This window comes from Triturus cristatus, chromosome 4_1, assembly GCF_964204655.1.
Source record: "Triturus cristatus chromosome 4_1, aTriCri1.1, whole genome shotgun sequence".
Lineage (NCBI taxonomy): Eukaryota > Metazoa > Chordata > Amphibia > Caudata > Salamandridae > Triturus > Triturus cristatus.
The window spans coordinates 738,209,633-738,222,357 of NC_140585.1; the positions used below are offsets into that span (position 1 = coordinate 738,209,633).

Sequence of the window (12,725 nt, forward strand, 5' to 3'; positions counted from 1 at the left end):
CTGTTCCACTATGCAAGCTCACATCCACAGATGGCAGGGTTCGATTAAATCAGTGACAATCTTTTGGGAATTCCCTCGCACAGTGAGTTAGCGATTCATTGGCTCTCTACACCTTTAGAGAGGCTCTTGAATACCATATATTTTTTAGGAAACGTTGTTATGTGTGCCAAGATGATCTTCACGCCTCATCAAGTTACTCAGGGCATGCTAGCATTAGCCCATACCAAGGTCCCAGGGCTTGAGGGGATACCACCAACCTACTTCTGTATCATATCGAGATTTGGGGCACAGCCCTGATGATTGTCCTTAATGTCCCTGTGAAGGTGGGCACCCCACCCTCGTGGTCCACCACTGTAATTGATCCAGTAATCAAAAAGGGGGACAAAGGCAACCCCCAATGTTACCCGCTGATATCCCTCATTGATGCTTACGTGGAGGTCCTGGGGAGGGTACTTTTAAATAGGCTGATGCTGTGGGAAGATGAAAATGACATAATTTCTTAGGCACAATATAGCTTTAGGCCAGGTGGATCCACAATGGACCAATGCTTGAATCTGTTCCAATTCTCAGCAAGTATACTGTTGCTTGGCCTGAGTCAACTCACCTTGAGTTCATGGACTTTACGTCTGCCTTTGATAGGGTCAAAATCGTGCTAAGTTGTGGAACTTGCTTCTCACGATGGGGGTGGACTAGGATATTGCGCTTCTTTTAAACGATCTACATGCCCACACCATGACATCAGTGCAGCATTCTCAGGTCTATGCTTGCACCCAATCGTTTAGAACCAGCAGGGGGATTAGTCAGGGGTGTATTCTTGCCCCAGTCTTATTTACTCTATATATTAGTAGCCTGTAGCAAGCACTTCTTCTGGTTAAAGCTGACTGTCCAAAGATCGGAACTCAGTCATTTCCAATTTAACTGTATGCAGATGATGTGTCCTCATGTCGAGGACCTCTGTGGGTCTACAATAATTACTGGATAAGTCTGATTTCCTTATGGCTAGTCTGGAACTCATAGTAAATTTGACTAAGTCATATGTGGAAGTAGTTGGCCCATGGTCCACCAGATCTAAAACCTTTAAGGATGGAAACCACATTGTGGCTAGAGTCCCGGTCGTTTCATACCTCAAGGTTTTATTTGGCTCATTAAGGCTATGGGTGCTGTGTCTACTTTTGCCCAGAGGTTAGGTTCTAGGCCACCTAAAACTTTATTTAAAATTTATCAAGCAAAATGCACCTCCAATACTCCATACAGGCGCGAGGTATGGAGATGCAGGCCAGTCAATAATTTTCAGACTGTTAAAAATAGTTTCTTAGGCATGTGCTACAGGTCCCCCAAAGTACCCCAGCTTACTGCATGCACGAGGAGCTAGTAATATACATAGAAGACATAATCTCTCTCAGAACTCTTTTATGTTGGATCAAGGTCTGGACCAGGGAGGAGTCCTAGCAGAATAAAATACTCCTCACTGACTGTCTGGCCCTTGATCATGTGGACAGGATCCCATGGATTGCATATGTTAAGACTGCTTTTTAACAAACAGCCTGGGCGGAGGGGCTATTTCAGAGCCTCCACTCCATGCACCCCCTGTAGTTGAAGTGGATGAGGGACCAGTTTTTGTCACACAACACATTATGTAGAGAGCAGTTGGAGGTGTTGAAACCTACGGTACATGGTCACATGCTTTTCAGAACTGTCCAGTTTATGGAACCATATTTATCCATTGTAACTGAAGAAAGGGCCCATTTTTTGTTGACGAGATTCAGATAGAATACGTTGCATTATTCTTTGGCTTCCTCTAGTGGATGGAGCTTGTCAGGTATCCTGGGTCCCTGTGGAGGCAACAATGTGTCTCCGAAGGATACTCTACATTTCTTGATGTTTTGTAGATATTTTAGCTTACTCAGAAAAAATGTATATCATCCCTCTACAGAAATCTTTGAATTTCAAACAAGTTCAACCATATCTTATCTTTTTCCAGCTCCTATCCAGTGAACACATTCTATTCACAGTGTCCTGTTTTTTAAGAGCCGCTATAAGATGGAGGCATTCTAGGCCTGATTAAATCTGTTTCTGTAGGGCCAGCTTTAGCACTATGGCGCCCAGTGCAAAAATGTTGGATGGTACCTTCCAATGACCACCTCTGTCACGGATTCCCTCACTACCACCTTTTAACAGTGCCCTCAAGTCTTCATAACCACTCTCAATCCGATGCATTTTAATAATTTTATATCACCACTCATATCAGTGTAGGGTGTCAGAACACTTTACATCACACACACCAGACAGAGAGAATCAATAATACATGTGTAAATCAGTATATAGGAAATGTTACATAGGACAGAGGACTACAAGGTGTAAGAGTCACATGTCATCCATACTGGTAGTCAGAGTTTAAGAGTGCTTGGTCTGGAGAAGCACAAACTCTGAATTTATAAAGTAACACCATGGTTGAAGGTTATACCTTGCTTGCAACATTAGGATAATGAAAGACAGGAAAAGTCATAATGCTCTAATCTATACTTTGCAGTTTGCAAGCAGCTAGCTCTTTGATGACAGTTAATACCTCACTGTAACAAAAGAAACGCTCAGAAAAAAACAGTAACCCACTGACCTATTTACATTATAAAGCAAACACAAGGAGATGATGGACGGAGCGCTGAAACGTTTCAGACACTCACCCCCAGTCACAGATCTGGGTTGAATCCATCATCATTCTTTAGCTCACTTCGCCACCCCAGTTCAGACCCAGCTATATGGAAATCAATCTTGACTCTGTGCCTCATGGGAACAGTCCAGCCCGAACTGCCAAGCCAGGTCTTCCCTGAACCGGAAACAAGCATGCTGGGACCAGTTTCTGGGTAACACCCTTCATCAGCCAGGCTATCTTGAATACAGTGGCAAAGTGAGCAAGGGACCCACGTCTAGGCATACCCTGACAACTTATGGCGAAAAAAGCAAACAAAAGGAGAAGATGGACGGAGCCCTAAAACTTTTCAGACACTTACCCCCAGTCACAGATCTGGGTTGAATCCATCATCATTCTTTAGCTCACTTCGCCACCCCAGTTCAGACCCAGCTTTATGCAAATCAGTCTTGACCCTGTGCCTCATGGGAACAGTCCAGCCCGAACTGCCAAGCCAGGTCTTCCCTGCCACGGAAACAAGCATCCTTGGACCGGTTTCTGGGTAAAACCCTTCATCAGCCAGGCTAGCTTGAATCCAGTGGCAAAGTGAACAAGGGACCCAAGACTGAGCATACCCTGCTAACAAAAGGAATAAATAAAAAAACACACCTGAATTAAATCAATCAAAGTCTGTATTTAAGCAACGATCCATATATTCTTTAACATTTTCCAGTGTCGAGATGAAATTTAGAAGGCTGCCAGAGTTTACTGTTGATCCTCCCTCCATCCGAGCACATTCACATGAGTGTCTGCGAATATCCACAACCTTGACAACGACATGTGATGTTGGCCATTCAATGTTTTCGAACAGCATATCATTAGCGATAGTTGCCACCCTCCCGGTACATGCTACATTAATGTAAATTGCGCATTCTGCGACGTCAAAACTGCAACAGAAACACAAATAAGTACACTTCCTGGCCAGGCAGGAACTGAACAATGCCCAGGTCCCCATAACTATTATTCACAACCCTACGCTCGCCTGGCGTATGCAAGCCCAGCCCACTTTGCGTATGTATAAATAGGATAACGATGACGCCACATGTCCCAGTTCTTCTACACTGCCTCAGATGATATGGCCGCATCCACCTCGCATATCACAATGTGCAATAAAAAAAGGGATCCATAAGGCGTACACCATCGTCGCAATCAACAATGCACCTGAATTGTGAACACTGCTGCCCGTCATGTTTGGACACACAACAATGACAGCAGGTGAGCAGTGGGGCCTGGGTGCACAGGGGCTGCAATTAAGCGCAATGCTGTGGGAGGGGTGGGGTGCATCAGCCTGGGTGTGCAGGTACAAACAAGCAATATTGCCCTGCTTAATAATGTGTTCTCTGACCTCATTCAGTCACATGTCTGTCTCATTTTAAGGACCTGTTGGACCGTACTATAGGCCTGAGCCATCGGGCAGCGCTGCCCTACAGACATGTGTTGAGCGCAGTGCTGCGGGAGGGGTGGGGTGCATCAGCCTGTGTGCCAAGGTGCGAATAACCAATGTTACCCTGCGTACCGATGTGATCTCTGACCTCATTCAGTCACATCTCTGTCTCATTTTAAGGACCTGCTGGACCGTACTGTAGGCCTGAGCCAGTGGGCAGCCCTGCCCTATAGACACGTGGCGTTGGTTTTTGGGGCACTGTAGTGAGCTGATTACTAAGTGTAAATGCACACAGGCTTGCACCACTGCATTACACCCGCACATTATGCTTCTACCATGCGCTCTGCTCCTTTGTATGTGAACGTTCGCATAACATATTATTATTTAACCTCGTGTATTCTTGTGCACTCCAACTTCTCTTTGAACCACGATTACCACTAACAGTTCGAAGATCGTACTTCAAGAAGGAAGGAGGCACTCAACTGGTGTTCTCTATTAACGTTGAAAGAAACCTTCATTTACCTCAAGACGTTTCCAACATTACATTTTTTTTCCATTTTCAGACACTGGGTTAGTGGAGCCAAAATGGGTGGAGCGGTTGCTCACCCCATGATGATGCCCTGGGCATTCTGACGCCTTCCACCGTGGTATAAAGACACCGTCCCCGCCCGGAGACCTGCTGGGCCACCCTGATAGCAGCACCCCGGAGTTGGAGCTCGCACCGGCACGTCCTTGGACACACCGGTTGTGGCAGGTGAGCAGTCAAGCCTCGGCGCGCAGGAGCTGCAATTGAGCACAGAGCAGAGAAAGGGGCTGGGGTGCAGCAGCCTGGGTGCACAGGTGCAGGCAAGCGATGTTGCCATAGGTAATAATGTAATCTCTGGCCTCATTTATATCTCTATTTCATTTTAAGGACTTGCTGGACCGCACTCTTTCTCGCGGACCCCAGTGTCCCAGACACACGGGTGACGGGAGGTGAACAGTGAGGGCTGGGTGCAGTAGGCCGGCACTCTGTCTCCTCCTCCCTCTGTTCTTTTCACTCTCCCTCCCCTTCTCCCTTCCACCCACTCGCTCTCTGTCCCATTCTTACTTTCCTCCGTTCTTCCTCACTACCTTTCTTTTTCTCTTAGACATGGCACAGATACTTATGTTTCTTTTTTGTCTTGCAGGTTTTGTACGCTGCTTCCGGAGGAGTCCCACCCACTTCTTTCATGTGTTACATTTCCATTTATTTGTGTTGTGTTAATAAAAGTTATTTTTTTTTTAAATAAATAACTGAGTGTATGGGTCTTCATTTTCTGACAACACTTGTCTGTAGTTTATTGTGAAAATCAGCGGTTGATAGTAGGTTATAAGGGAAATTTTGTTTAATTTTCCGGTGCACCTACCAAATATAAACCAACAGACTATTACATAAATGAAGCCTGGGTAATTGTACAACGGCAAGTGTTCTATGAGTGTATCACTTTATAACACCATGAGTACTGCCCGTGAGATTTCAGAACCAATAAGGCACTGCCTAGGGCCACCGAGGCTTCAAGGACTGGAAAGGCCCACCCTGCATATTTAAATAAAGCCCCGGACGTTGCCGATCCCCGGTCTTGAGTTGGCCTCGAAGCCCCCGAACAATTCGTAAACAATACCAGGGGAGGTGTCGATCCCCTAGTCTGCGAAATGTCTCTGTGCCACCGCGCCTAATTTACATGTGAGATTAAGATCCCTAGTGCTGCAGAGAGCCCGCAATACAATAATAGGATTGGCCCCGGAACATTAACCACCAGTGGGCTCATTTAAATGAACAGGTGAGAATCCGCTTCATTTCTTTTTCTCCATTTTTACCATCTGGTTCCGCCTTATTGAAACGATACGAGGTTTTCCTCCTCTCGCTTCAACGAGGCAAACAAGAATTTACTATCACAGGATACAAGCAATGCTCCCGCCTTGTAATAGCAAACATAAATGTCCCGCGCTTGCACACCCCGGGACATTGTATGACCTGTGACTGGGAGGTGGCGCTCTATGGGACCATGATGCTTTGTTTAATGCATAACTACAGAATTAGTATAAATGCATACTAACACTACTTGCACCCATGTGGTACAGCAACCAGAGTGTAGTGAAGAGGCAGAGGAAGCCCAAAATCAAAAAATATAAATCCTACCAGAGGTAGGATCACATAGTTCGATCAGCCGACGACCCTGGGATGAGTATAAACAGATTCACCAAGAAAACGGGTTTTCAGCACAACGCAAGCAACCGCAAAGTCTTGGTGAGTGATGCCTTCTTTTCACCTTCTCCTGCACGTTGCCAAATTTATGTAGTGAACAGGAAGACAGCAGTGGATCCGATAAGTAGATTTATTGCAGGAAAAGAAGACAGCTTAAACAGCCACCAACAGGACCAGACACCAAGGCATCTGTCTTCTCCAGCACCATGTACAAACTCCCCAAGATTCCCCTCATGACAACCCTGCATTCTAACATTACATACTTACATTATAGTATCATTACATACTAACATTGTACTATGACTTAGATTGAAATAGTACACAGAGCACATCACTTTACAGCAATGAGCTAACAGTTTAATGCCGAGTCTTCAGACCAGTAGGGGTGAGAAGTTCGCTTCTTACTCCCTGTATGGTATAAACGCATACTAACACTACTTACAGTTATACTACAGCGGCCAGTATGCTACAGCGCTCACAGCCCATCACTTTACAACAATCAGCTCGGTTTGATCCCCGAGTCTTCACACCGGTAGGCGTAGTACTTCGCTTCCCACTTCCGGTATAGTATAAATGCACGGTAGAGCTCAGTAGTTCGCTTCCCACTCCCTGTAGGTTATATACGCCTACTAACACTACTTTCACAGGTATCCTACAAACACCACAGCACATCACTGTACAGCAATGACCTCCCGGTTTAGGCTCTAGGTTTCATACCCGACTGTAGCAGCATCTCATCTCAGCACCATGTCACTCTGAGCAACACTGCACTTTCAGACCGGTAGGTGTGACTACTTCGCTTCGCACGCCCCCACAGAGGTTACAGTGCTCCTATCCTCCTGTTTCCTACTCTTTTCGCCCTTTTTCCCCCTTACTCGCTTCAATGGATTCACAAAATGGCGGCCCACACTTCCTAGATGCAACCGCTCACACCGCTCTATGCCAATAAGCAGCAAGCTCGTGCTCGTAACGCCTCAGCCAATCAGATGGCAGAATTCCCAAATATTGATATCTGTAAATTTTGATATTTCTCAAAAACTACTGAACGGATTTACACCAAATAAACAAAAGCGTGCTTTCTAGAGCAATACCCTTCTCCCTGCCAAATATGGGGCAATTCCGTTCACCCGTTTGACCTGTAGCCTTGTTTAAAGTATCCTATGGAAATTAACATGGAGAAAACACGTTTTGGGACCCCCCTTTTTTCTCGGCCCCCCTTGACGAATCACCCACAAACTTCCCATATGGGAGCTGATATGAACAAAGAATTAGTTTGGAAAATTTCATGAAGATTCATCAAACTATGCCAAAGTTATAAGCACAACAAAAATGCTCTCCCTATGGAAACTTGGTTCCTAACTATAACTACCTACTGGAGACCGCCAGTAGGTAATCTATATATGAACATGTGTAAATAAATATATATATATATATATATATATATATATTCACTGAAAAAACCATAGGTTTCAGGCACGTTATAGTTAGAAATGAGTATTTAAAAAACCATAGAAATTAACTGAAAAAACCATAGGTTTCAGGAACGTTATAGTTAGTTGGACATTTCACTTGTACAAAACCATAGAAATTATGGCGTTATAATTAGTTCTGCTAACTATAACTCGCCCCCCGCAATGCACTGCTGATGACGTCACATATTACATCATTCATGCCGTATTGTAGTCTAGAGATGACTAGTGCTTGCACTGCCAATTTGAAGTCTCCTTGGGGAGGTAGATTTTGAGTTTTCTAAGGATGCTCAGATGGAAGTTCGCTCCTTTGGTCGATGCTCTGATGTGATCTTGCATGTTTAGGTTCTTATTTAACACAATTCAAAGAGATTTTGTTGAATCAATGATGTGAGGCATGAAACTGAGAGCGGTGAGGTTACATAGATATTAAGGGCGTTTAGTTTGAGATGGTTAGAGCTTAGCCAGTTCTGGGTTTTGAGCAGGGTTCCATTAAGTGACTTGATGTCTTTGGGGGAGGCTATTTTCATATACAGTTGGGTGTCATCCGCATACATGTGATATTGGATGTTGGATGCTTTGAGGATTAAAGTCAGTGGTTCAATGAAAAGGTTAAAGAGCATGGGGGTAAGTGAAGACCCTTGGGGGACACCCAGGGTGCTGGGACTGGGGTTAGATAGAGTCTGATTAGATTTGACACTTTGCGTTCTGTTGTTGAGGAAAGAGGCAAACCATTTAAGGACCGTGTCGGAGAGCCCCATCCTGCATTTCAAGAGGTTGAGTAGATTTTCATGTTTGACAGTGTCGAATGCGGATGAGAGATCAAGAAGAATTAATAGGCAAGCTTCATTTTGGTCAAGCAAAGTGAGAGCATCGTCCACTATATGAGTGATGGCCATTTAGGTGCTGTGGCCAGTGCGAAAGTCAGATTGGAATAGGTCGAGAAGTTGGAATTGCTCAATGAGTTTGCGTAGTTGATCATGCACACACTTCTCCAGTAGTTTAGCAAGGGTAGGGATGTTTGTAATTGGTCGGTAGTTATTCAAGTCTTCAGAGTCTTTTTTTTCACATTTATTCACACTACTGTCGACAAAGGCTTTTGCCGACCAAGTAGGGTTCATTGCACTAGCACTTTTTTATCCCAACTGTGTACCAGTTTGGGTTCACACAGTGTTAATTAGTCCAGGACAAGATACACGGTTACACAACACCAATCAGAGTTAGAAACATATACCCAGTTCCAGCACGGCAAACACCAAATACAACAAATGGGACTGAGCAGTACCAATATTTATTGAATAGATTTTAAACTATATTTTTATGATAAAAATCGGTGACTAACACCTATTTATTCATGTATTTATTTATTTATTTATTGAGAACAACTCTGGAAATATTAATCAATGATAATATAAAATCGGTTACTAGTAAATGGATGTACTGGTATTTAAACCTTGATTGTAGAGATCGCATCCTCCTATATAGATTTTATTGGATTTTAAGATCTATTTTTTGTATATGTAATTTGCACTTAATTTGCTCATAGACCATGAACAGGCACTGATACCAACAAACTGACAAAGATTTCAGTCAATGGCCAAACGGGTATTTAAACCACTACACTTTCTGAATGTTGGAAGACACATTACTATGTATACTGTGTACAGTGTGTACAAAATGATACAGCCTGACTGGTTTTTTAACACTGTTGTATTTAAACAAGTATTTATTTAAACAAATTGCACTGTCACTTTAACACTGCTTGAAAAAATGGTGAAAACAAATGGTATAAAAATAGTCAGATGACTTACTTACGTGTCATGTGATCAAGGCTCTCCGGAGTCGAAACGCAAAATGGCCGACAGAGCTTGGGGAAAATAAACCAGATTCTGTGCACTAAGTTGTGGTCCGTGCTCCATTTTTCAGAAATTGCAGCCGTTGTGCAGTGGAGTTCTCAGGATATTTGAAACCGGTTTTCGTCTTCTCTGGTTGCACACGGACCCCCCTTCGAGATCGGGCTGGCAACACACAAAGAGGACGCCGTCTGGTGACAGACACAACGTCGCTACAAATCCAGGAGGATTTGAAGGTGTCCAGTCCCCCAGCATTGCAACGCAAATGCGGATACATAAAGGAGTAAGCAAGGCGGGACGGACTCGAGTCGGAGGACCCGAGGAGGACTGTCGGAAGCTGAAGGTAGGACTGCCAGAAACTACCACAGGCTGGGTAGAAGGGTGTGCCAAAACATTGGATAACGACTTTGCTAGTAACAATTCAATTGTGCAAAGACTTTGGTTTTTGTGTGTAAGACTATATTATAAATCCCCAAGCAATGTTGGCTGACACGTTGAGAGATCGCGAGGCCGCTGCAGTTGAAATGTTTAACGATACTAACATACCGAACGTAAACCACATAGCCCAGAATGCAACAACCGGAGCCAAAAATACAATGCTCCGAGATAAATACCGAAGCCTGGAAAAACTTATTAAAAGTGAACAAAGTAAGTGGTGGGAGGCACGCTCCTCCAACGATATTTGGATGTGGGCCGAATTCCAAGAGGCTTACGAATACTAATCGCGTCCAGCTATGAGACACCAGATCCACAAATGATGAAAGAATGGGCAGAAACAAATCTTGAATCGTCCAAAAGACTGGTAATTTTGCTGGTTAAATATGCTGATTCAGACCACCTGAGTTTGCAAGAGCAAAAAGATGCCCTGAACGAAGAAATAATGGCGATGGGACAGAGCGATGAAGATAAAAATCTGAGATCAGACATGACACAACATCTGAAAAAGGAGGAAGATAAAGTACGCGAAAGGAAAACATATAAATATCACCGCGACAAGGCTGACTACGAATGTGGGCGCATCTTCACCTTTACAAAAAAATATGAAAGTATGAAGATATCAAAATACAATGGCGCCCCCAAAACCCTACCGAGGGGCAACAAAGGATCAAGACAAGCAGAATAATCCACTTTGGAACTAAGTTCAGCAGTGGAAAGTGAAACAGAGTGTGACAATCGTGATAGAAGAGTTCCAATTGCAATCTTACTTATGGAAGAATTGGATTTTTTAGTGGAGGAGCGCAAACAAACATTGCGACCCTAAAGACAACCAATAAAACCAATACCCACAAACGTCGAGAAAGGAGAAGGGCAAAACAAAGGAGAAGCCACCAGGCGATGTCAAACACGCCGATGGAACCGCAAATAAATAATGAACAACCTAACTTGAATAACATCACAGTGACAAATTTATCATCGGTAACCTTAAATCAAACGGAATTACAATTACTCTCTTTGGGTTTTGGGTTGTCCTGAAAGTGCATTTGATTATACAGCAACAAGGATGGATGTATATAAAGGCATCAGAAAATTAAAACTAAAAAAGTACCATCTTCTTAAAAACGCATCAGGCAATCCTGACAATGCGAAAGTTGTCAACTCACCTCCTTTCTCATGTTCACCACTCATGTTCGGCCTGTCAAACGATGATATGCTTAGTGATCTTCAGTCATTGGCACAAACAAGAACACAATCTGTGAATCAGGGAACATTATCAAATACCGACACAGAGGGTGCCACTCAAAATAAGGCATTCAAACCGCGCTCAACCTTTGTCCCAGTCATGTCAAGAGATGCCATTGATGTATACCATGAACAGGTCATCGCAGGGTTGAAACAATTGAACTACAAAATTAACAAAACTAATGGAAGCAAAAGGAACAAACAGGAAATAAAATACCATCAACTTATGAGCAAACTATCAAATAACAAAGATATCATTATCAGGAATGCTGGTAAAGGCGGAACTTTGGTAATTTGGGGCAAGGCTGATTACATTGAAGAAGATTTAAATCAACTAACAGATAATCAATGTTACCGTAGAAGTGATCAATCGGTTCTCAAAATGACATATGAGAACTACTATAGTAAATTGATGGCCTGGAGGAGTGTGGGCCTAATAAGCAAGGATGAATATTTGTTCCTGAGGAACAATTCACCAACAATCCCAGTTCTATATTTTATACCAAAGTTACATAAAAACCCAACCAAACCACCAGGACGCCCCATTATCTCCGCTAACAACAGCTTAACTGAAAACACCTCACAGTATATAGACCATTTTCTGCAGGACTTTGTCCAGAAACTTCCCTCATATATAAAAGACACCAGTGATTTTCTAGCAAAAATACATGACGTTGAATGGCGTAAAGAGTACCTATTAATAACAATGGACATAACTGCTCTTTACACGAGCATTAGCCATAAAGACGGTTTGAGGGCAGTTAAATACTATCTGGGACAAAGGCCGACTATATATGAAAATCACAGCAAAATGATTATTGATATGATTGATTTTTGCCTCCATAACAATATCTTTTTATTTCAGCATGTTCTGTACCAACAGTTGCGTGGTGTGGCTATGGGGGTCAGTTTCTCCCCCAGCTACGCTTATCTCCACATGGGCTGATGGGAAGAACTGGTCTTACATAGGAAACATGCAAACACCCTTCAACAAAATGTGAAATGTTGGTGCAGATATATCGATGATTTGTTTTTAATATGGCAAGGTTCTATTGGAGGGCACATTACTATGTATACTGTGTACAGTGTGTACAAAATGATACAGCCTGACTGGTTTTTTAACACAGTTGTACTTAAACATGTATTTATTTAAACAAATTGCACTGTCACTTTAACACTGCTTGAAAAAATGGTGAAAATAAATGAGAAAGAAATTGGTACAAAAATAGTCAGATGACTTACTTACGTGTCATGTGATCAAGGCTCTTCGGAGTCGAAACGCGTAATGGCCGACAGAGCTTGGGGAAAATAAGCCAGATTCTGTGCACTAAGTTGTGGTCCGTGCTCCATTTTTCAAAAATTGCAGCCGTTGTGCAGTGGAGTTCTCAGGAGATATATATATATATATTCACTGAAAAAACCATAG

The 12,725-nt window shown here is 43.2% G+C and overlaps 1 protein-coding gene across 1 annotated transcript in view; it reads right to left on the reverse strand.

The window, feature by feature from the left end:
* The window catches only part of LOC146855440 (uncharacterized), an 896,684-nt gene that overhangs the window by 865,576 nt on the left and 18,383 nt on the right, over positions 1–12,725 (reverse strand). The window lies entirely within an intron of this gene.